The sequence below is a fragment of the Melospiza georgiana genome, chromosome 6 (assembly GCF_028018845.1).
Source record: "Melospiza georgiana isolate bMelGeo1 chromosome 6, bMelGeo1.pri, whole genome shotgun sequence".
NCBI classification, from domain to species: Eukaryota; Metazoa; Chordata; class Aves; order Passeriformes; family Passerellidae; genus Melospiza; species Melospiza georgiana.
Genome location: NC_080435.1, coordinates 7,925,199 through 7,948,619, shown reverse-complemented (window position 1 = coordinate 7,948,619; position 23,421 = coordinate 7,925,199). Strand labels below are relative to the sequence as shown.

Genomic DNA, 23,421 nt, shown 5'->3' with positions numbered 1-23,421 from the left:
CATCTGAGCTGATCCACCCCAAAAGCCAAGAAACAAAACCTTTCCTCTGGATTTGTGAGATAAATCAGGTAACTCGTTTCAGTAGGAGTCAGACAGGGAAGGAAGCTGGGTTCAGGAAATGGAAACAAGTCTTCTCACCAACAGGAAGCAGTCACAACAGCCAACTCTGGACACTACCTGGACACTTGGAAAGCTATCACCATATTCTTTGTTCTGGCCTGGTCAGAAGGTCCCTAGAACATTATTTGAAATCCCACTTTTTTCTTTCTTTTTTTTTTTTTTTTTAATAAACTATCCATTAAACTCCTACAATACCACAATACTTCTAAAGTTATAAGTGTACAAAATAAATCAAAATAATTGAGAGCACTTTAGATGTCACCAGCTTGACAAGCACTAGTGAAGTTGGGTGAACTGTAAAAGCATCAAATCTGCAACAAATTTGCTGGAACTCTTAGTCTGATTTGTTCAATTGCAGAAGTTTAAGAAATTTTCACAACTTTCTTATCATAGTTAAGAATACTGATCATAACAGTCTTTTCTACAATTACATCAAAGAAAGAATTATGTCATAATATTCTTGGTTTCCAAGTTCACACCTGGATTCATGTTTCAGTGTAGGTCAATTCATTCTTTAAACATTCTTCTTAAAATGAAGAGAGTTACCTTTCTGCTAACTTATATTTCAATAAAAATAATGTGTCCTCAAACATGACTATTATGGTACTTGCCCAGACCTTCAAAACCATAAGAATCTGAAGCATTGGATCTGGGATATCCCAGAGCACACAATACTTTCCACCCACAACAGCTTAGTTATTTATAACTCTTGAAAAACTTCATGGAGTAGGGACTGTGCCCAGCTTTTGTAGAAGACCAGCTTACCTCTGAGAAATACATGTAATATCTGCAATACAGATGGAAAGCGCCCTGAAATACTGCCAGAGAAATACAGGATTTAGTATGTAAGACAGAGGGTACATAATGAACCTACCAAAGAATTTATCTTTTTAGAGATGAGAGGCAAAGAGGAGAAGGGAGAGATATAGGTGTACAGAGAAACAAATGGTGAAACGGGTATCTGATTGACCCATTTTGTCAGTGATCACTGAAAAGTGAAGAACCTGATCACTCTTTTGCAGTTTCCTCTTCTCAGCTGACAAACACTTATCGACAGAGCAGTTTTCAATTGTGAAGGCAACATCACAAAGAATGAGAAGTACTTACTTACAAGCAATAATTACTCTTCAAATTAATACTTTCAGGGATTCTTCTTCCTCACTTTCATTTTGAAGCATAGGCAAGACTCTGAAAGTAGAAGAGGAAAAGTTCATTAGTTTTTATCACAGAATCATTTAGGTTAGAAAAGACCTTGAAGATCATCAAGTCCAGCCATAAATCTACCACTATACCATGTCCTTAAGAGCCACATCTACATATCTTTTAAACTCACCCAGGGATGGAGGCTCAACAACTTCCCTGGGCAGCCTGTTCCAGTGCTTGACAACTCTTTCAGTGAAGAAAAAACTATTTTAAACAAAATCTTACTTTGGGGTTATCAAGGCATGGAGTTCGCACACCATTTCCTAACAGTTGTCTCACTAATTCAGGATGGCAGCACACTACTGAGCTAAACATTGATTCCTGGCCATTTAACAGAAAAGCAATCAAAAGCTGCACTATCAGACTCTGAAACAGCAAGAAACTGGTTGTTGAAAAAGCTTATTTGTGAACCTGACTTCAAGGAAAGGAATGAAAGAAAGAAAAAAAAACAGAACAGGAAACCAATTAAAGCAACAATTGCACCAGGAACAGGAACAAAGGCCAAAAAATTAAAAATGCTTCAGATAACTGACTTTTACTGCAATTAGAATTCTGCCAAATTACTCTTATTTTTGAATGAAAATTAAGTTATTTTCGATTTAAAAGAGAAGCTTCAGCAGCTGTACTGTTAAACGTGAATTGGCGACTCTAAAGCTCTCAGAAGCAGCAACAGTGATAAAAAACAAATCTGAATTCTGTGTTTTCCTATTCATGTAATAAATTATTTAAAGTAATCAGCACCTACAAAGTCAGAGCCTATGAACTTCCAAAAATGGAAACCCTGAGGGAAACGGAGATAGCCTATTTTCACTTCTATTTGAGATTGATAGTCCAGGTATACTTGGCTAAGGCACTCAATGAAAAGGTTATAGCTTTTGATGTGATAAAGTATCTCAGAAACCAAAAAAATACAACCCTGTAGTTCCATGTATAAAAAGCAAAATCAGAAAAAATAAACTCATTCTTTTATTGTAGCACTCACCAAATCAGCTACACTGCCTGCTTCACAAAAATTGAGAGGTGAAACTTTCAGCTGAAGGTGACTTAAGAAGCCAAGCAGAACAAAATTCAGAGTCCACATGCTGCAAGAGGTAGGCCTACATGGAACACAGTAAAGCATGGTCTAGAATGATGCTTATTCTTACTTTTGTATGAAGCATTATGATGTATTTTCTTACAAGTTCATATTTCCAACTTCATTAACAAGTAGAAGGTAGTACATTATGTGAGCCATACATATGGAAAAATAGATTTAGACAGATTGGCTCATGGTAAACATGAAGTGGAAACATTTACATTTCATATAACAAAAAGAACTATTATAAAATTTACAAGTTGATTTATTTGTAAGCAGCAGAATTGCAAGCAGTACCAAAAGGCCTTCCAGTCCTACCAGACTGGGCAAATCCCCATGCCCTACATTACTAATAGGACAGAAATAAAGCTCTTTGGGTTTTTTTCCCACAATTCCATAAAAAGAATGCAGCCACTTTACATAAACTGTGATTATCTTAAAACAGCCTGTCTACTCCGAAACATTCAAAACTACCAAAAAGTTTACAATTTTACAGCCCAGTATTTCTAATAAATCCCTGAGATTTGAATTCTATTCATAATGTAAAAACTGAAAGTATTTTAAAAAATCTTTGCATTTCTGTTTCAATCACCTCAAGAGTATTTACAAATATCACTAATTAGACAGTTGTTCCTTCCAGATAAATTTGCTCTCTTACACAGATCTTTTTGGATATAAAGGTCATGAAGAGAACTTATAGACAGAAAATTTTAGTTATATGCCCATTTCTGACTTTGAATTGCTGTGTTTAAAAGGACTAGTCATTACTTTTTTTCTCTTTTTTTTTAAATTCATCTATTTATAAAAAATTATACACATCCTTATAAAGGATTCAATAACAACTGCAGTGTTCAATCCAGTCTCCTGCATTGCAACCAAAACCAAGTCCAAGACATTTCATCAACACTTTTCATGTAATTAAAGTTGTATTTCAAAAAGACACAAAATTTGAAAGCACAAGAGCAAGGTAATAGAGTTCAAGGATGCCACGCTTTAGTGACTTAACTACAGAAGTGTAACATGAAAATACCTATATCACCTTAGGAATACAGAAGGTTGCAGCAAGGAGAAAGAAAAAAAAGAAACACTTTTCCCATCCTTTCTCCATTTGACTGGGGAAAACTGATTCAATTCTGAACACAGACAGACCCATATGCCAGGCCAGGACTACTTTCCCAATACCACAGGACAAATCAGACACATCACTCAAAATCCCAACTTTAGAGAATGCAAATTGTCCTGCTTCAGAAGAAGATAAACTTTGCACTAAGAATAGAAAAAAGAGAAACAATAAACATTCCCTTCAGACATGGACAGGATACCAGTGGAAGATCTGAGGAACAGAATTTGAACTGAAAACTGAAAACTTTATGACAAATAACAATCATATACTTCCTTATCTGCTCTACCCTCTGAGTCCAGGATCAACCTCATCATCTTACACAGGATTCTTAGATAAATATATAAAAGATCATCTTGAGCCACTGAGTTTCTTTCTCCCCGTTTCTGGGACTAGACCTCATCCTCTGATTTTCAAACAAGATTTGCTTGTAAATTTATACCTCAGATACATTTATTTTCAGATGTTTCTCTCCCATATATGCTCTCACACCCAATAAAGACTATTGTTATTTCTTCCCAGGTCCTCCTTGCCAAATGCTTTCTTTCTCCTTTAAGAAGGCAAGTTCAGCCTAACTAGCTCTTATCCACATGACTTGCCCTTTTCTGAGTGTGACTGTGATCAGAGCTAATGCTGATCTAAATGTAAATCAACAAATGCTTTATTGGCTGGTCCTAACAATCTTCTTTTTAAAGCTAGAAAGCAACTGGTGTGGTTTAGAACCGTGTTACTCTCACCAAGCCACATCATCTGAGAAAGAAGCAGATCAGGAGCTGGGTCATACAACAGCAATCTGCCTCCGGTGACCAGTCTGGGTCCACCCAGAGTTCTCACCAGGGCGCAAGTAAGTGAATTTGCAACCTACTTTTTATTTGTTCAACAATTTTTCTATTACTCCAAACACATAAATCTGCTCCTAAGCATGATAATCCCACCTTCTCTAGTACAAGCAATTTCTGAAGCACACAGACCAGCTTTTACTAAAGTCATCCACATTTTCCACTGCCAGCTCTACAGTTTCAAGTTTCAAGAGAAGTGACCGAACCTATGGTAGGGAGAACATTGCATGAAAAGAATCTATTTTAAACAACTAAAAACATTTAAACACAACAAAACCACTTCCAAAAAACAAACAAAACCAGCAAATTGGTAAAGAAGAAGAATGGAAAATTATTCCTTCTATAAGCCCAAGTGAGACTCAGAACACAATTTTTCCAGTTTTAAGAGATAATGTATGTTTCTAATGAAGAAGTGAGTATTTAACTGAAAAACTGAATTTCATTTCTCCTATACCTATCAAGCCATCTGCCTGGCAGCACTGCTAATTGCTGGCACTAAGCAAATTTCCTTAAACAAATATGGAAAGAAAAACATCCCATGGAGACAGAAGGAAAGCTATTGTTTTTAATGTATATATTTAAAAAATCATATAGGGTCTTCTATATACATTACATAATGGTTTGGGGTTTGGTTTTGTTGCTTTTTTTTCCTTCAGATTCCTTGCTAAGAGCGAAAAAAGCTGGCATATGCAAGGTACAAAGTCAAATCATCAAACTTCTACTGCCAGAGAAGCAGCTCCCAGGAATCATCTGTTTTGCAGGGAAGTGCACAGGATTCTTTCTGCAGCTCAATTTGGTATAGGAGGGTCCCCTTCAAACAAGCTTTGATTTCCAATGGTTTGAGAAGGACATAGAAATTGGTCAATGAAATTCCACTTTCAATCAAGCCAGATCTGGGAGCATTATTTCTCAATATTCATCAAAATAAGCATAAAATACAATGATGTGCCCACACTTTTTTTTTTTTTTTTTTTGTAACACAGTACTTTGCCACTTTGATCTTGTTCTAAGAGTACACCATTTTTAACAGCATAAACAACAATTGAGAACAAAACTTAGTATCATTAAGTGCTTATCCTTTAGAGAAGAAAATATAAAATAGCTGCTTTAAGGTACAAAGGTTCTTCATGATATGGAAATTTTGACACATAATGGTTTCTCAAGGAACAAACTCAGAGCACTCTACAAAACTGATGCAGTACACAAAACAGGGCACAATCCCCTGACTTCTTTCATGGACATGTTAAAGGGTCAACCGAAGAATTAAGTTACAAAATAACATCTCAAATATAAACACACTTTTAACCTGTCCACTTGCCAGGAGACAGGTGACTCAGAAGGTAATAAACCTATTATTGCACAGTTCTCAAGTTCTTTCCTGCTCCTCTCCTTTAAGACACAATGGCCCAACCACTTGACTCATTTCTCCCTTTTATTTACATGGCCCTAGCTGACACATCCCATTACACCTGGAAGACACATCACTGCTGCTCAGTGTTTGCAGGCCTACATTTATCACTTTACAGAATTTCCTGTATGCTAGAGTAACGTTGCTAATGCATTACACTATTGCACATGTGATGCAAATTTGGGGAAAATTTGGAAAAACATATCAAGCACTGGACCTCTTTTAGTTCTCTCAAATCCAGGGAAACATATGTTCCTTTTCCCCAGAGTTCCACTTTTTCTCAGCCATGTGAAGTGCCATCTGTGCTTCCCAGCCTGGCAGGCTAAAACTCTGCTGTCATTCAAATCACCAGTGAGCAAATTAAAGGCAAAGACTGTCCTCTTTAATAAAACAACAAGACTTACAAATGGCAACCTAGATCACAGCAACAAAGGAATGAGTGGCAAGCGTGGGTAGCTAAAGGGTCACAGGGAGGAGAAGGTGGCAAACAGTAGAATATCTCCAGAGCTTCTCTGTAAACTTCTGCCTCTAGCAAGCTAACACAAGAACTATGGGAATAAAAAAAAAGGGTAGCTGAAAATCTCGGAAAATGAACAAGAATATAACTCAACTGACACAAGACATCTCGTGAGATACTCCACCCTGTTAGAAGGCACACTTGGCTCGGGGAGGACAGATATATAGGGTGGGGCAGGAAGTCTTCTCTTGAATATCTTCAGATTAGTCTGCTCTGAAATACAGAATGCAAAAGAAGCCAAACACTCCGCATAACATCAGAATGGGGAAGTTACAATGAGCAGGAAAATGTAGACCTCCTATAAATGACAAAACCAGAAAATTTAAGTGGATGAGGGAGTTGGATGGACTGATGAGATTGTTTATTTCCTTTTTTTTTTTTTTGGGTTTTTTTCTAGACAGCTAGCAGAATCATTCAAAGCATCAGATTTTAATATCAATGATTCACAGAGTAGGCCTTTTAGGAAGCAGATCACAGATAAAACTGAGTTAACCTCTTGTTAGTAACTGGCTTAACTATTGCATTTACAAAAGTTAACCTGAGAGGTTGCATCAATATATTAATGACCAAAACTTTCCCAGACACTGAAATGCAAATCATCATGTCAGAACAAGTCCTGAAATACTTTTGATAAAGGCCAACTGCACTCTCCCAACCTCTGGGAGCAATCTGAGGGTTATCACATGGCTGGGAAAACTTCCAACAGCACTGCGCACACAGCTACCTGTTTTAAGGCTGAAAGATTAACAGAGAGGACAAATCTCAATCTGTGCCAGCTGTCCTCAGTAACAGACAATGGTCCACTTTATTAGTGATGATGCAGTCAAAAGGGATTTGAAATCAAACCAGCTTAAGGAAACTAAAATTAAGTGCAGATAAAGTCTGGAAAAGTACATTTAAAAAAAGAGGAGAAAGTAGTAACTATCTTTAGAAATTCAACCAAAAGAATGAGAAAATTTAAAGGAAAGGAAATCACACAGAAAGAATACTCTGTAGACACTGACTAATGAATGAAAATACTGGAAAAAAAGCTGTCAGGAAAACCCAATTAAGAATGTTGTCAAGTGAGCATACATTCAACATATAGAAGAAATAGCAGTCTACAAGCTGAAATGCTGGCAAAACTCATTCATTTAAAATCAGGTCAAGAAACAATTTTTTTTTTTTTAAAGGCTTTGAATTTGAGGGATGAAATTTTTCATTCAGTACAGCCTCATGTTTATTTGTTACCAGTTGCAGTAATTAGTTCAAAAGAGAAAGTCCATTCTACTAAAAGACAATGTTTGACAGTCACGGGAAAAAAAAATCAGCAAGCTTAACAGAAGACAGTACCATATATTTCACTGAAAAACAACTGTGATTTTGAAAATACAACACAAAGAAACATGGCTGTAAGCCAATTAAAAAAAAAGTCCTATTTGTTTCTAGTTCATATTTATATAAAAAAGTTAGAGAATCTTGCTATTAATTTGGCAGAATAATTTTAAACTGTGGAATTTAATTCACACTATCAAAGTTCTGACATAAAGCAGGTGAAGTTTTTTAAAAATTAAAAAAGTATACACCTTACACTGCAAATACCAGCTACCCCTACAAATACAATTACTCAAGTCTTTTACAGTCAGAAAAAAATTATATTGAAAGAGATTTGAACGCACAAGAGAAATACCAACAGAATTATTAAAAATTCTAGTAAATTAAAAGAAAGAAACCACATTTTCTATTGTGCCTTAGATGCCTCACCCTTTTCAGAAGGCAGAAAAAAATGAAGAAAGAAAAGGGTAAGTTCTTCAAACCTACCCACAGTGAGCACATGGTTTGATTTTGCTATGGAAATTATACTGGGAATTCATACATAATTTCATTTTTCCTTTAAAGCTTTTCAAACAAGAAGCAAATAAAAATCATAGCACTTTATTTCAAAGTCTATCATCGATCAGCTTGAGTGATTCTGGTTTTATTAACTGACTGGTCAAGTAGCAGTGCATTAACAAGATTGTGGTCAACCTCACTGCTGTGACTCAGAGCCACACCAGCAGCTGCGCAGATTTCAAAGATAGTATCAATCCTGTACTGCTGCCACTGCTCCTCCGTGGGAAGGCTAAGAACAGATGCAAGCAGCACTCAGCAACCAGGAAGCTGAGAAAAAAAGGAACACACAACACTGCTTCCCTTGAGAGCAGTGCAGCTTCATGTTTATCAGTCATGGAAAATGCTCATGTTTATCAGATGGGTTAATCAAAGGTAGATCTTCAAACAAAGTAAGAAGACTATCAAATTTAAGATCCTTGGAATTAAGATCAAAGAAGTGGTCAGGGATTTTCAATAAAAAAAATCTGAAAGACCTTTCTGCAATATCTGTTAGGTGCCTGATAATGAAGGAAGATGAAAATCTGTATTAAATATAATTCCATCAGTATTAATATTATACAGAAAACCTATATAATTTATATCATTCAGTGCAGCAGAAAATGCCCTTAGAATATATTCCTTGATACTACACACCCAGTTTTACAGAACCTAAATGTTAGGAAAAAAAACATCTACTAATACTAGAGTACATTTCATTTCAGAGAGATTTCAGGTCTTTTAAGTTGCTGGTATTTGAAAAATTTTTGACATCTTTTCCTTGAGCAGGCTTCACCACAAACAGACAAGCAGTCTGTCACACAAGCAGTGTGATATTAAGAGCCTATTCCTTCAAATGTACACTTCAATGTTCCTCCTGAAGTGGTTGTTATTTTCCTGTCTCCCACTTTTACTATCCATTAGCCAATCTTGTATAACTTTCTTACTCCTCTCATGCTTAATTTATAAAGAAAATATTTAGCAAATTATCCATGTCCTTCCTACTTAGGGATAAAAAGTAAAAAAGTTACATGTTGATTGTTAATCAAGTTGAATTTCATCTTTTTTTCTCTTTCAGTTTATAATGTATGAAGGAGAGCAGACAGACACTGCAACGAATTTACTGTGGGTTAAAGGCTCCACAAAAAAGTGCTTCATTCATACCCAAAGCAAGAACACATTGGTAGTAAGTTGGGTTTCCCTACAATACCCAATGACTGTGGTACAAGCCACCCAATGTGATCAGTATAATCTGGTATAATTACTTATTTTTGTATATATCTCAGTCTATATCCATATAATGTGGATAAGTTTAATCTACACTATACATATAACCCAGTTTTCAAAGAGCAAAGACCTTTATATAAATTGCACCGAGCTTCACTTCTGTTTCCCTTTGTAACAGCTGCTTCATTTGACCATTGATCACCCTTTCCCGTCAGTCAAGAGATGTTGACAGACACCAAGCCAAGAAAGCAAGGCAGTACTCAAACACCAAGAGACACAGAATCATGAAAATGAGGTTTCTGCTAAATCCTGATCCCAGTAACAGGACACTAGGAAAAGAAAAGGAAGTATATGGATGAACTCTGGGAAACGTGAAAGAAAAGACATTGAGACAACATTAAAAAAACCCACATGTAATCTTATGCCTGGTACACAAGCAAAATTTGTAGGAGCTTTCACTGTACATTTAGTTTTACAGAGACACAGTTTGACATCAGTGCTGTCCATCAGTGAACTCATTAGAGAGCCTACTGGATAAAGAAAGACAAACTTGTCACAACATTTCATACATTTCCATCAGGAAATAGTCTAAAGCTGAGAAAGTACAAGATAAAAGACAGATGAGAGACAAAATTGTTGAAGCTCAAAATGTACCCTTAAGTACTGAGACTGCCTTCTAAATAACTTTTCTCTACATACTATATGCGCTGTCACCAATTACACATATGTAATTAGTGCAATTAAAAGGAGACAGACACCTGTAATAGTACAAGTGCCATTAGAAATCAGTTCAAATGACAATATTCCATTTCGGTTTACCATTGTTTATTCTTATATACTGTCACTCTATTTTTTTATGTTAGTACATACCAACTGCACATCTGGGACTATCTACCTTCAAAATAACAGTAAGTCTTTGCACAGCATATCCAAACACAGCTGAAGAATTCTCAGATGGGAATCCACAGTTCACAGCATTTTTTTTACCTATAATCACATTTGACCTAACATAACAATTTTTAAAAAGCCACAGTAGAGCCCTGAGCTCTAGATACAATTCAACACCAGGTCATGGCAGTTAATAAACATCATATTAATAAAATATTTTCAAGCAAAAATCAGGAAAATAACTGTCCAAAGGAGCGCTCCAAATGCTTCCATTTCACAGTATTAATGATTTCAAAAAGAACAGTTAAAACTATAATCTTTTTTGATAAGGTATGTTTAAACCAGATAAATAATCAATTTCATTGTGGTTGCTTCTGCCAGGGACAGTAAGAAGTTAAATACTACTGTAGAAGACTTCAAGAGAAAAGCCACTAACAAAAGGCTAGCAATCTAAAGATTTCCTATTTGCTTATGACTTTAAGGTCTTGCATAACAGAATGGCACAGAGAACATTAGGTACACAAGCAGGTTTTTACGGTCCTAGAAGTCAGGTCACAGTAAATCCCTTTAAGAAACAAAAAACTGGCTAAATATATTTGACTTACAGTTGCCAGTGAGTGTTACCCACTATTTACAAACTTCTCTGCAAGAAACAATTTTTAGGAACATCGAGGTTGCACCTTTGCTGTCTAACACAGTATGACCATATTGTAGCATTTCACATCAGCATCACAAGGAAATATATTTAAATGAAAATTTAGGAACTGTGGAAAAGTGTTTCTGGATTTATACTAGCTATATGAACATGAAGAAAGTCAAAAGGTCTGACTCAGCGTGAAAGCTGTTCAGAATCTGTATGCACCTTCAAAATAGCACTGTGAAATAAATAAGATACAATTCTGCTTACTATTTTTTCCACTTATTTCTAAATATAACCATGTGATTGATACCCTGGTTAATATTTCTGATGGGACACTAAACTATTACCTCAATTTACTAGCTCAGATTTTTGAAAGCATAAAAAATTAGTAATATAAGTCTATAAAATCTAAAGCCCAAGATTAATCATTTAATTTTCTAAACAATCTATAGCAAAACACCTCTCCTATGAGGAAAGACTGACAGAATTGGGATTGTTCAGCCTGAAAAAGAGAAGGCTTCAGGGTAACCTAAATGCTGCCTTCCAGTACCTGAAGGGAGTCCAGTGAAAGGTATCCCTGCCCATGGCAGGAGGGTTGGAGCTGAATGATCTTTAAGGTCTGCTCCTGCACAAACCATTCTATGATTCCATGACACTCAGGATATCATACCAATGCCTTAATCAGCATGGCATGACTTGAAAACACCTGAAAATCTGTACTATATTGTGACATAGTCAATTTTATGCTCCTCTTCCAAATCTCTTCTCTAAGAAAAGGGCTCTCCACTGGAGAAAGCAGGATGTTAGGTAAGCAAGAGAAAACCTGGAATCAGACAGGCCAAGGTACAACAAAAGGCATCTCCAAAGTTAACAAATATAAAAGGACCAATCAAAGATCAGATGGGGTGGGGGGGGAAATACAAGTCACATCAACAAAAACTGCAGCTAAAAAGGACTTAGATTTAATCTTTTTCTAATGACAACTGATGTCCGCTTGACATAAAAAGTTGGATAAAAGGGGATTTTAAATTTTAACCACAGGTGAAACCTGTAACTGTGAACAAACCAACACTGGAGACATGCATGCAGTTAACCAATCCCCTCAGCAGGCATACAAATGGGTCAGTTCCCCTTCCATTCTTGTGAAGAATGAGCAAGCCCACCCCAAATAACCACAACACCCAAACACCTGAGACCAACACAGTTGGAACAGTAAATGTACTCACAATCTACATAAGAACATGTGCCAAAAAAGGCACAGTCTTCAAAGTCTTGACTGAAAATACAGTTGGTCACAAGTCTGTGACTGTCTCTTCAAAGCCAGGACAGCAGGATCTTATCTGCTGAAGGACTTGAGGACACAGTGGATTTGGAAGTAAGCAAAAATCAATGCTCTGTAAAACAGTATTTCAAACTCATTCTTCAGAAAGTCTAGATCAAAACCTCTCTGGTGAAGAGATGCCACCACACCCTGTCACATCTCAACACATGGTTTTATGACCCTGTGTCAGATTTCAGTCCTTGGGATATTTCCTATTCTTGTTCCAACAGCTTGAAGCATCTAGACATGTTCAGTGTGCCTAAGGATAAACTGTGAGTGATTTTGTGCACACACACAGAAGGCTCTTAAGAGCAAGCAACTGAGTACAGACCATGTTCTCTCAGCTCTTCTACAGACACAGAATCTGCAGAATTATTAACATTACCTATGCATGATGCTTCAGTACGTTGTACCGGAAAATCAAACAAGCATTTTAAATTATGCTGATCTCTCTCTATCTCATATGTATGCCTGGCTCCTTGAGAGACAAACATTTCTGTGCTCTACTTATACTGAATTCCTCATCTGTAAGAGCACTATCTGTTGTAATTAAGTGAAGAAGGATAAAAGGGCTTTCTCACATGCATTACAAGGATCTTGCTGCCACTGAAAAAAAGTTACATCAGAAAAAAAACATCAACAATCTGCTAGGGGACATCCCCAGCTCCCTAGGAAGTACACAAAGCATATATCTGCAGAATCTGAAAATACTGTCATAGGGTGTAATGTAAGCTGCCATATTACCAAAATTGCCATCCATCTTTACAGCCTGGCAGAGCAAAGTTCAGAGTATTGATACCTAGTCCAGCACCACCTCATTGACGTTAAAAGGTAAAAACCATTTAAAAGAGAATGTCTAGCAGTTCAATCCAAAATTCAGACTGCTGAGTAGGCATCAGCAATGAAGAATAACTCAAGGAGAACATCTTTCAATGCCACTGAATGCCTGCAGTGGGCCGCGTGAGGAAAAAGGTGTAAGTCACGCTGTCCTAGCTGCTATAACTTAAAAAACACCCCAAGCAATAGACAGATCAAAAAGTCAGATGCTGTACTGTTAAAAAACAAATCCCAAGATAACTGTGAAACAGATTTAGTTATTGAACAGAAATGTGAAGACATGCATCAAGAAGACTGTAAACTGTGAACAAGTCATTCTAAACCCCAGACTACAGGAAAGGGAAGGGCAGAGACTATCTAACCATGGCACAATACCACAAAGGTGTCCCAGTGAAACCCTCAAAAGTGAGGACAACATTTCTGTTTAAGTTTTTCTCCTGTATATTCAAATCTTGCCCTAAATAAGAAACAAATGCTTGCCTAGGCAGCTGAGAGAAACCAAAGACGTTGCCCTGCCATGAATGGTTTAATACAACTAGGGGTGGGAGAAAATCAGAAAGGGGGTGGGGGGATAGAGTATTCATCAACACATTACAGCCACATTAGATGACTGTATCCTTGAGAGGGAACAGTTTTTGCTATTGCTGTGTGAGCACTGATTGTCAAACAAAGGAAGTTGTTTAGCAAGCACCCAAAACAAGAAAAAAAATCAGTTAAGTATAGCATATCAGGTATACTACACATTTTATCATCACAAATAGAGGCACAGAGCTAAAGGGTAAAGGCAATCTGAAAGCTCACATTCTGAACTTGGTCAACAGGATTTTTCCTTAGAGGCAAAGGGTTTTAAGAAGAAATTTTGTAATTGAAAACATTAATAATTTAAACAAATATTTTTATTATATGTTTTAGAAACTCTTCAATAAACAGCATATTGGATAAATACTTACTTTAATACTTTTTACATCAATTAAAAAAAAAACTTCAAAAAATAAACTCCAAAAAGCTTAACAAATATATCAGTACCCATACAAATCAGATTCACTTTGAAAAGTTACTGTGTCACTGTGCAAACAAACTATGGTGAAGTACAACAAAAGTAATATAACAAACTAAAGATGAACATTGGGAGGTTATTGGAAGAGAATTCCTATTGCTCTTTTACAAAACCTTTTGTAAGAGCAATGCTTTGAAGAAAGAGTTTAATTCACAGCAAGTCAAAATTGACGTCCATAAGATATTCACAGCAATGTTCCACAAGTTCCTAAAGAGTCTGTAGCATGCAGAATTAATAATGTCATGGTGATATTTATTGCTATTAACTGCCTCACAAAAGAAATTCTCTAATATTACAGAAAATTATTCATCATACTATAAGATTATGAAGCAAACATATAATGAAAGCACTCTCCTAAAAAGCATTTACATTCAGAGTATTGCTACCACAAAGCAACTGTAGCAGCACAAACTTCATCAAGCTCTAGAATGACCAACAGAAGTATTTATTTTTACCATGTGATATATTCTGAAAATAAATTATGCACATTATGCTTATAAATATCTAATATTTGAAGGAACTAAATACAATCATTGATTCATGGAAACTACGCTTTGCTACAGAAATCACCATTTGTTTTTGGGAGGATATCTACAGAGGACAGGTTAGCAAGTACAAATGAAGAGACAAAAACATCAGAAAAAGATCATTCCTCATATAACATCTCACACTTAGATAACAAAAAAGGAAAATGAATTTTAACTACACATGTACATCCAGCCTGTTATTTCACAGTAGCTCTCTGCAACAGGCAAGTCTTCTGATTTGAAGACTTTTAGTCAAAAGTCTTCCAAAACAGTTACTGGGCTCCTTGCATCTTAGGACTACATCTCTTCCTTTATTTATTCCCTACCCTGAAAATGTGGCAGGGGAGGGAGAAAAGAGTAGGAAGAAAAAATACTCATCTGAGGGATCTAGTATACAATATTTAGGGGGGTAGGGGGAGGGGGGGTGGAAATCAGAATTGATTGCAACTGATTTAACAGGTTGTCAGAAAATCATCACCTTGAAATGATGCATTATGAGCTACATAATATGAATATACATACATATCATGACAAACGACCAAGAGAGATCACCAATTTTTAAGGCTGACAGATACTTCATTGTAAAAGAATAATTTTTTACTTTAAGTTGCCAAAGGCTTTTCAAGACGACCCGTTCTGCGCCAGGTGTCCATGTCAAAGCTGCTTCAAAGTTTACACGGTATGCAAAACATATTTTTCCTCCTTCCAAGGAAAGCTACATAAAAATACACTTTTGTCTCATTACAAAAGGTTTTCTTCAAAAAGTTTAATCACTCATATGCTTTAAGCTCTACATGCATCTTTCTAAGAGACAGCACCCTGACATACAAGTGATGTTTTTGTCAAGCTCACTGTAATGTAACTGTTACTGATTTTGTTTTGATATGTTGCAGCTGAGCCACCTACATATTCTGTCTGTACTTATTCCATTCCTGTAAGACTTCTGGGAACTAAAGATCCACAGGATAACATAGCTTAGAAGGGACCTTCACATGTCCCTCAGTCCAATCTCCTGCTCAAAGTCAGATATAAGAATGGGTTGCTCAGCTTTCCCATTTGGGTCCTGAAAACCTCTAAGACAGAAGCTGCGCAGCTTCTCAGGGCAACCTCCTACACAGCTTCAATACTCCCCATGGAAAGAGGTTTTCTTTATATCAAGCCTGAACCTTCTGTGTTTCAACTAATGAACACTGCCTCATGTCCTCTCCCCGCACATCTCAGTAAAAGAGCCTGACTCCATCTTCTCAGTGATATCCTCAAAAAAACAGTATGTTGTTGTTTGATCCCACTGAGATCATCTCTTTCCCCAGCTGAAAAAACCCATCTCAGCCTCTCCTCACAGGATGAGTGTTCCAGTTCCCTAATCATCTTGGTAGTCCTCCATCAACTTTACTTCTACTTATCAATGTCTTTCCTGTATTCAGCGTCCCAAAACTGGGCACAGCATCTAGATGCAATCTCATGAGCACCAAGCAGAGAGCAACAACCACTTCCCTCCATTGCTGGCTATGTTCCTTCTCATAGAGTTTCATCTCATTGGATGTTGCTGCCCTTCATTTTCTTAGACTGAGAGAGTCAGGGTTGTGGAGAAGAAGAAGGAAACGAAGAGGAAAAGGAGAGAAGGCTCCTCTGAAACCTTAGAGCACTTTGCAGACCTAAAGGAGGTCTACATAACAGCTGGAGAGGGACTTCTGACAAGGGCATGCAGTAATAGGGCAAGGCGGAATGGCCGTCAGCTGAAAGAGGGAAAGTTTCGATAAGACACTAGGAAGAAATCTTTTACTGTGAAAATGGTGGAACTCTGGACCAGGTTGCCCAGTGAGGTTGTGGATACCCCATCCCTGGAAGTGTACAAGGCCAGGCTGGATGGAGCTCTGAGCAACCTGGTCTAGTGGAAGGTGTCCCTGCCCATGGCGGGGGGCTGGAACTGGATGATCTTTTACATCCCTTTGTATAGGGTGTGACTAAGATAGAGTTCTTTTTATTTTCCTTTTCCATAACAGCCCTCAGTGCTGTGCTTTACACTGGTAGCTGGGAACCATTCCATGATTCTGCAGGGGCATGCTGCTGCTGATCCACGGGCAGAGTGCTGTCTGCCAAGACCCCAGGTTTCTCCGGCAGAGCTGCTTTCCAGCCTGTCAGTCCCCAGCCTGTAACACTGCAAGGTGCTCCTGTTTCACCAATGTAGGACTCTGCAGTTGTTCTTGAATAAAGCTCCAGATGGGCCTTGTGTTCACAGCAACAAGGTCCCCCTGAATGGCAGCCCCATCATCAAGCACAACTATCTCCCCTCAGCTTGGTGTCATCTGCAAGCACAAGAGCACACTTTGTCACTATTCAGCACAAATCCCTGCAGTACCCCTCTTGTTACCAACCTCCCTATATGACACACTAAGCACTCCTTTCTGAATCCGTCCATCCATCCATCCATCCATCCATCCATCCATCCATCCAATCTTTTTTATATCTTCTAGTTCTCCACTAATCTGTTATGTCCAAATCTGTATATAAGAATATCACTGGAGATTGAGTTGAGAATCTTGCTAAAGTTCAGGAAAATTAAATCCACTGTTCTTACCTCTTCCAAATATTCAGTCATCTTACCATAGAAGGTAATCTGCCTTATCATGCATGATTTACCTTTGACAAATCCATGCTGACTGCTCCCATTCACTTACTTCTTGTGACCAGAAATGTGTTCCAAGAAAACCTATGCCCCTATTTTCCCAGGGACAAAAAAGGAAGCTACCCAGTTTGTAGCTCTTTGGGCTGTATTTTGGCCTTTTCTGGAGGGTGCAACATATGCATTTGTTCAGCCATTGAGAGGGTCTCCTGGTTTCAAAGACGCTAGGGAAGGACCTCGCTGTGACACTGGCCAGCTCTATCAACGTTCACAGGCATCCTTTGGCCCCATGCACTGGTAGGATTTGAGTCATCTCAACAATCCCCAGCTGAATCCTCAGCCACTGCTGGCAGCTGCTCTCCTCAAACCCTTGTTACTAAGCACAGAGGCCTGGGAGACCTTGCTGGTGATGCCTCACTAAGGAACAGAAGGATCAGGGTACCCCAGCCTTATCTGCATCCACTATGACACATCATGCTCCAAAAGAAGCTCATCTTTTACTTGTCCTGCTTTTCACTACTCAAGTACTAGAAGAAACTCTTCTTGCTGCCCTTGATCTCCTTCCTAAGCATCATCTCTAGGTGAGCATTGGCTCTCTTGATGTCATCCCTACATACCAGGACAATTTTTCTAAATTTTTCCTTTGTAGCCTGTACCAGCTGCCCCTGTTTGTATATCCCATTTTTGCACTGCAGCTCAGACATGAGTTCCCCACAAAGTCATCTCTTGATAGGCCAGCTTGCTTTCCCAATTATCAGGATGGACCACTGGTATCTAAATTTATTCTCAATGATACCCCTGCTGGATCCAACAAGTATGAAAACATAAGCTATCCATGTAAACAAAAGGATGGAAAAGAGAGGAACCAATACAATTTGACTAAAGAAAGAACTGCAACATGGGAAAAAGCTGATACAGTTGACACACTGAACACAATCTTGAGTTTGGGATACAGACCAAGTCTGAGATGGCATGAAAGGAAAAAACAAATTCAGATGAGGGAAGTCAGGAAGAATGAAGCACAACATTGAAGGGGGAAAACTACAGAATACAGAACTACAGGAGCCAGGGGAAATGCACAACACAGAGAGATCCTTTTTATGACAGAGAACTGGATGTGAAACTGAGGATAGTGGACAGAAACCTGAAACCAGCAGACAGGACTGTGAAAGGATTCAAACAGTGGAAAAAGCTCAGATAAACAACTTATTAGTCAGAACCTCTATGCACACTGGATAGTACTGGATGCCAGATAAGCCCTTTAGCAAGAAACAAACTGTTTATATGGGGAAAATAGAATTGTGATAAAAATTTCAGGATAGGGCAAAGAAGATTGGGACAGGGATATCACACAAGGAATAAGCAGAAAAATCAGCATCCAACAGAATACACTCACTCCCAGAGCCTGGAATAGAGCCCAAGATTGCAGAGTTTCACCTCTACTTTCAAACACTTCAAAATCTCAGAAAACCATACACAGACAACATCATCTGGAGTACAGCTGAATAACAAATTACCAGTATCACATTCCCAGCTAGCTCAAGTGGCACAAGTTGCAAGGCAAAATAGACAAATTTCAGCATTTTTAGAGACTTTCATGCTCTAGGCGTATTAGTCATATGTGCAATCTCACAGGACAGAGGGTTTCCTACTGTCCATCAGGTTTGCTGACTTTTTTTTTAAACTAGAACGTTGAATATTTTGGTTATGTGCAAAGAATTTCAGAGAGTTTTAAACAGTTGACTACCAAAAACCTACCCATTGGTTAAAAAATATATATAGTCACATCACAAAAATTAAAGGTTATTTGATCTTGTTCTCTGTGCCCTTGTGCTCAAGGTACTCTTGCTGTGTTACTGAACAATGTGTTAGAAAAACAATAAATAACAACATTATATTATATAAGGACCTTGCCATATGCACTGCAAATGTTGGCAAGTGTGCTGTTAATAAGACAGGTATTGTAGAAAAAGTGAGGGAATTAATACTGTCCTGGATTTTTTTTCCTTCTTTCTTGCACACAAATCATCTTTAAAGGAAAAAACATATCAAAAACCCCCTACAAACTTTTAATGGGGAATCCACTCTTCATCAAAATTATGGACTTAGTACCTTGGGGTTAACACTGCAACAGATCTAAGTATTTATCCCTGCAGTCTAAATCAACACACACCATTCTACAAATCAAGCAATGAGGTCTTTCCTAGATAGGCATTCATGGATCCCTGTTGAGGGGTTTATTAAAAACAACAAAAAAAAAGCCAGATTATTGTTAGTAAATTAGACCTTTATGGGAAAACGTCTTGGAATACATAAATCATTAAAACGCTGATAGATTATTTTGAAAAATCATATCATAAAGCTCCTAAATTGGATATTCAACACAAAGGAATACATAATATATCTCAGGAGACTTATGTGAAAATATTACTAGTGAAACATGCAGGCACTAGAGACTGAAGGTAATGAAACAGCAAAAGAGGAAATTAAGAAAGTACAGTGTGAACAGCACATAAACAAATATTGAGGCCACACATTATTTGATACTAAGAAAAAGGATTCAGTATGGCACACTGAACACCATCTATGCCATTCTATGCTATAAACTGAAAGCAACATTGTAGGGAAAAACATAAAATTTAACCCTACATTTATAGGCCACATTACATGACTACAAGAATCTCTGATTGTGCCATTTCATGATGTGTAAGAGCTTGATCTTGCAACTTCAAAGTTCTTTGGATACAGTTTTTGTTGCACAACAGCAAAATGCATACTCTATTTCCCAAAAAAAAAATCACACATCACTTTCAGATTATTTTCATCATACAAGAGATGCATATTAATGCAATCATACATAGCATGCATCATCTATATTTGTTTTTCTTATTGTATTAGAAGCATATTCTATGACCAGACAACAAGATTTAATTAAGTCAGTTTTGCTTTGACACTAGCTCCCCCTCCAGACCAGTTTAAGATTATAGTCATTACTTTTTACTTTAATTCTGACTGCAACAAGATATAAATACTCAAATCCCAACCTTCTTCTTCTTTATCCATTGAAATGTCAATGAACAGACTGATTTGATAAACTATAAATAAAATTAACATTTATTACTTTTAACTGCATACATTCCAAGCCTGGGAAAATGATTTGGTTTAGAAAAGATCTGACAGATAAAGCACCTATTCCATACAGCCACACAAAGACAGAAATGGATCCAAAAAAATTTCCACAGTATGAATGGTGTGCAATATTTGCAATATATAAGTATTCAATTATACAATGAAGTCTCTATTTCAAGTTGCAATAAAGTGATCACAAACCACAGATATCAAAGCAAAGGGAAGCCCCTAGGTGGTTTAGTACCACCTTTACCAATTCACTTAAGGTGAAGTAGCTCTATTTCTACTCCAGCATGTATAGCTAACCTATTTTTTTCTTGTATTTCCTAGAATTACTGTACTTTCAGTTGTTCAGCTAATTAAACCACCAAAATTTTAAACAAATGAAGACAATGGGCTAAAATTGACCTTCTGTATTTCCCAGTTGTCAAATGTCCTGGCAACTATATCACTGAAAGAGTGAATTTACCTGATTCAACACTCCAAGTTCATTCCTGCCCTTCTCTCATTGTTGAACTTTTTGCTCAGAAAATATGAGTAATTAATTGTACTTCCAACTTTGAAAAAGGCTGTCTTATTACATGTAGTTGGGAAAATATGCAAACTTTGCAATATGCTAGGGTGCCTGCTTAAGGTAAATATTCATATAAAACCCTAACAAGCATAACTAAAAATCTGGCAGTAAGCATACCTGCAATAACCAGAGAAACAGACGCTACTGGAAATACATCAAAGCAGAGTCACCAACTCCCCATAACTAGTTTTCTTTAATAATGAAAGGAATTGTAACAGTCATCTGTAAAAGCACCCCAAGCACCAGCAGCACAGGCAAGTTGGCCACTTATTTGCTTTTGCAGTTCAGACTTCTCTGAAGTTTTTGATGACTTGCAGTGGAAAATTACTTGGAAAAATAAATAAGATTAATACTATAAAATCAAGAAACCTTTTCATGCTCACTCCTTCTGAAGCATTTACACCAGTAACTTTCAGGCCTAGATATTAAGATCCTCTACTTGGGGACAGAAAGAGTATGTATGTATATATATATATGTACACATGTATACTGAAACATACAATTTTCAGCTGATGTGTATGTTTCAGTATACAAACACACACACACAGAACAAGAGGTGCCAAGTGCTAATAGAAGATCACAGATAAAGCACACGAATGTTGTGAGCACAGGGTTGTTTGCCACATCCATGAACACACAGCATGTGCATCACAACATACCGTGTGTGCGCTAAGGGCACAAGGACAGCAGGTACTGCCCCGAGGAAGTTACAGTCTTCAACAAGCAATTTTACAGCTCATGCCTTTGCCCTTAGGCTTCTTGGTACACCCTGCACCACAGCACTATAGTTTCTGCCTCTTGTACCCTCAACCAGGAGCTTCTGAAAGCAGAAGGTCAGTCTTTGCAGTGCACCAAGAACAGCCTGCGCGCACTACTGGCACACACGTGTGAAAGACCTGAGCATACATCAAGCACTAACTAAATCGCCAGAGCCTTACCAGTAGCAGGATCCACGACCAAAGCCAATTGTGCCGAAAAACAGGAAAGGTCGCCGTGGGAAAAGCCCCAGGCAACAACCGAAGGCTCTGTACCCGTGTCAGGCAAGCACTTCCTCGAGCTACTTGGCGGCCCCAAAGCGTGAGGTCCGTCCTCGCAGCCCCCGCTCCCCGTGTATTCCTCCCTGCCAAAAGCGGGCGTCCCCTCGGGCGGCCGCAGTTCCCGGGACAAGGAAAGTTGGAGGCCGCCCCCCGCGCCTGCCCTGCGGCCGCGGCGCACGGGACGGCGGCAGCCGCGCTCCGCGCTGCGGGAACCGCGCTGTCCGCGCCGCGCCCGGGGCAACGCCGCCGCCCGGGGCTCGCACGCATCTCCCTCCCGGGCCCGGCCCGGCCCCGCCGCCCACGGTGATGCCCCGGCCGCTCGCCGAGCCCCGGCCTCCCCTTCCTCCGCCGCGCTCTCCGGCGGCCTCAGGCCCCAGCAGCGACCCTTAGGTGCGGGAGCCCAGGGGGACCCCGGCACACGGCAGGGACCGGCCCCCTCCCCGCCATCACCACCCCGGCGGCGGCGGCAGCGGTTGCTGAGCAGCGCCCGAGTCGCAAAAGCGGCGGCGCCAGGCCCGAGGGAGAGATGGGGAGCGCTCGCCGGAGCCGCCCGGTCTCGCCTCGGTACCCGCTTCCCCGCCGCCGCGGCTGCCGCTCAGCCCCCGCATCCCCTTACCGGAGTGCCGGCGCCGCCGGCGGAGCCCGCGCTGCCGCTGCCGCGGGTGCCGGGCGGGGGGGCGGCGGGGCTGGCGGGCGGGGAGCGGCGGGAGCAGACGGAAGCAGGAACCCGCCGGCGGCGGAGCGGAGCTGGCGGGGACGGGGCGCGGGGCGCGGGCAGGGCGCGCGCCGAGGGCGGGGAGCGGCGCGCGGGCAGCCGTGACAGCGGCGCACGGCCCGGGCAGCGCGCGCCCCCGCGAGCGCGGTAGGAAGAGCCGCGCCGCGGGCGCGCGCCTGCCGGGGGAAGCACCTTATGGGAGCGCGAGCCGGGCCCCGGTGCCGCGGGAGCGCTCCCGTCACGGAGCGCCGGAGCGCGCATGCGCGCCCCGGACCTCCCAGCGCCGCCGCTGCCCCCGCCCCGCCGCCTCCTCCCGCGCGCCCCCGCCCCGGGAGCGGCCGGGACGGGCTCGGCGGCGTCCCCGCATCGCCGCGCGGGGAACCGGGGGCCGGCGGCGGCGGCAGGCGCGGGAGCGACCGCGTTTACCCCGGCAATGGGCGTGAGCGCGGAGCAGCAGCGCCCGCTGAGCGCCGCCGCGGCGCTCCTGCCTCCCGCGAGGGAGCGCGGCGGGGACCGGGCGCGGGGGCGGCGTTCCCGGGCACCCCTGAACTGCCGCTTGATCCCTCCGGGACGGCGCCCCTGCCCCGCGCCGCGCCCTCTGTCCCGGCTGCGATGCCGAGCCGCGGGCAGGGCCGCCCACAGCCCCCGCTGCTGCTCGCAACAGGCTGGTCCCGCCCGCAGCGCCAGCGCATCCTGCCCGGGAACAGACTTGGTGG

General features: G+C 40.2%; 1 protein-coding gene across 6 annotated transcripts in view; it reads right to left on the bottom strand.

Moving 5' to 3' along the window:
* FUT8 (fucosyltransferase 8) overlaps positions 1-22,670 on the bottom strand; it is a 101,473-nt gene extending 78,803 nt beyond the window's left edge. For 4 of the 6 annotated variants that reach the window (XM_058026793.1, XM_058026798.1, XM_058026796.1 and 1 more), the window contains exons 1-2: positions 22,607-22,670; positions 1,232-1,308 (exon numbers count right to left, since the gene is read on the bottom strand). The gene's annotated coding sequence lies outside the window, so the exon portion shown is untranslated. Of the gene's footprint in view, positions 1-1,227; positions 1,309-21,891; positions 21,956-22,606 lie in introns of those variants that run through there. The other 2 variants (XM_058026795.1, XM_058026794.1) reach the window with 2 other exon arrangements.
* Between the last annotated feature and the right edge of the window lie 751 nt (positions 22,671-23,421).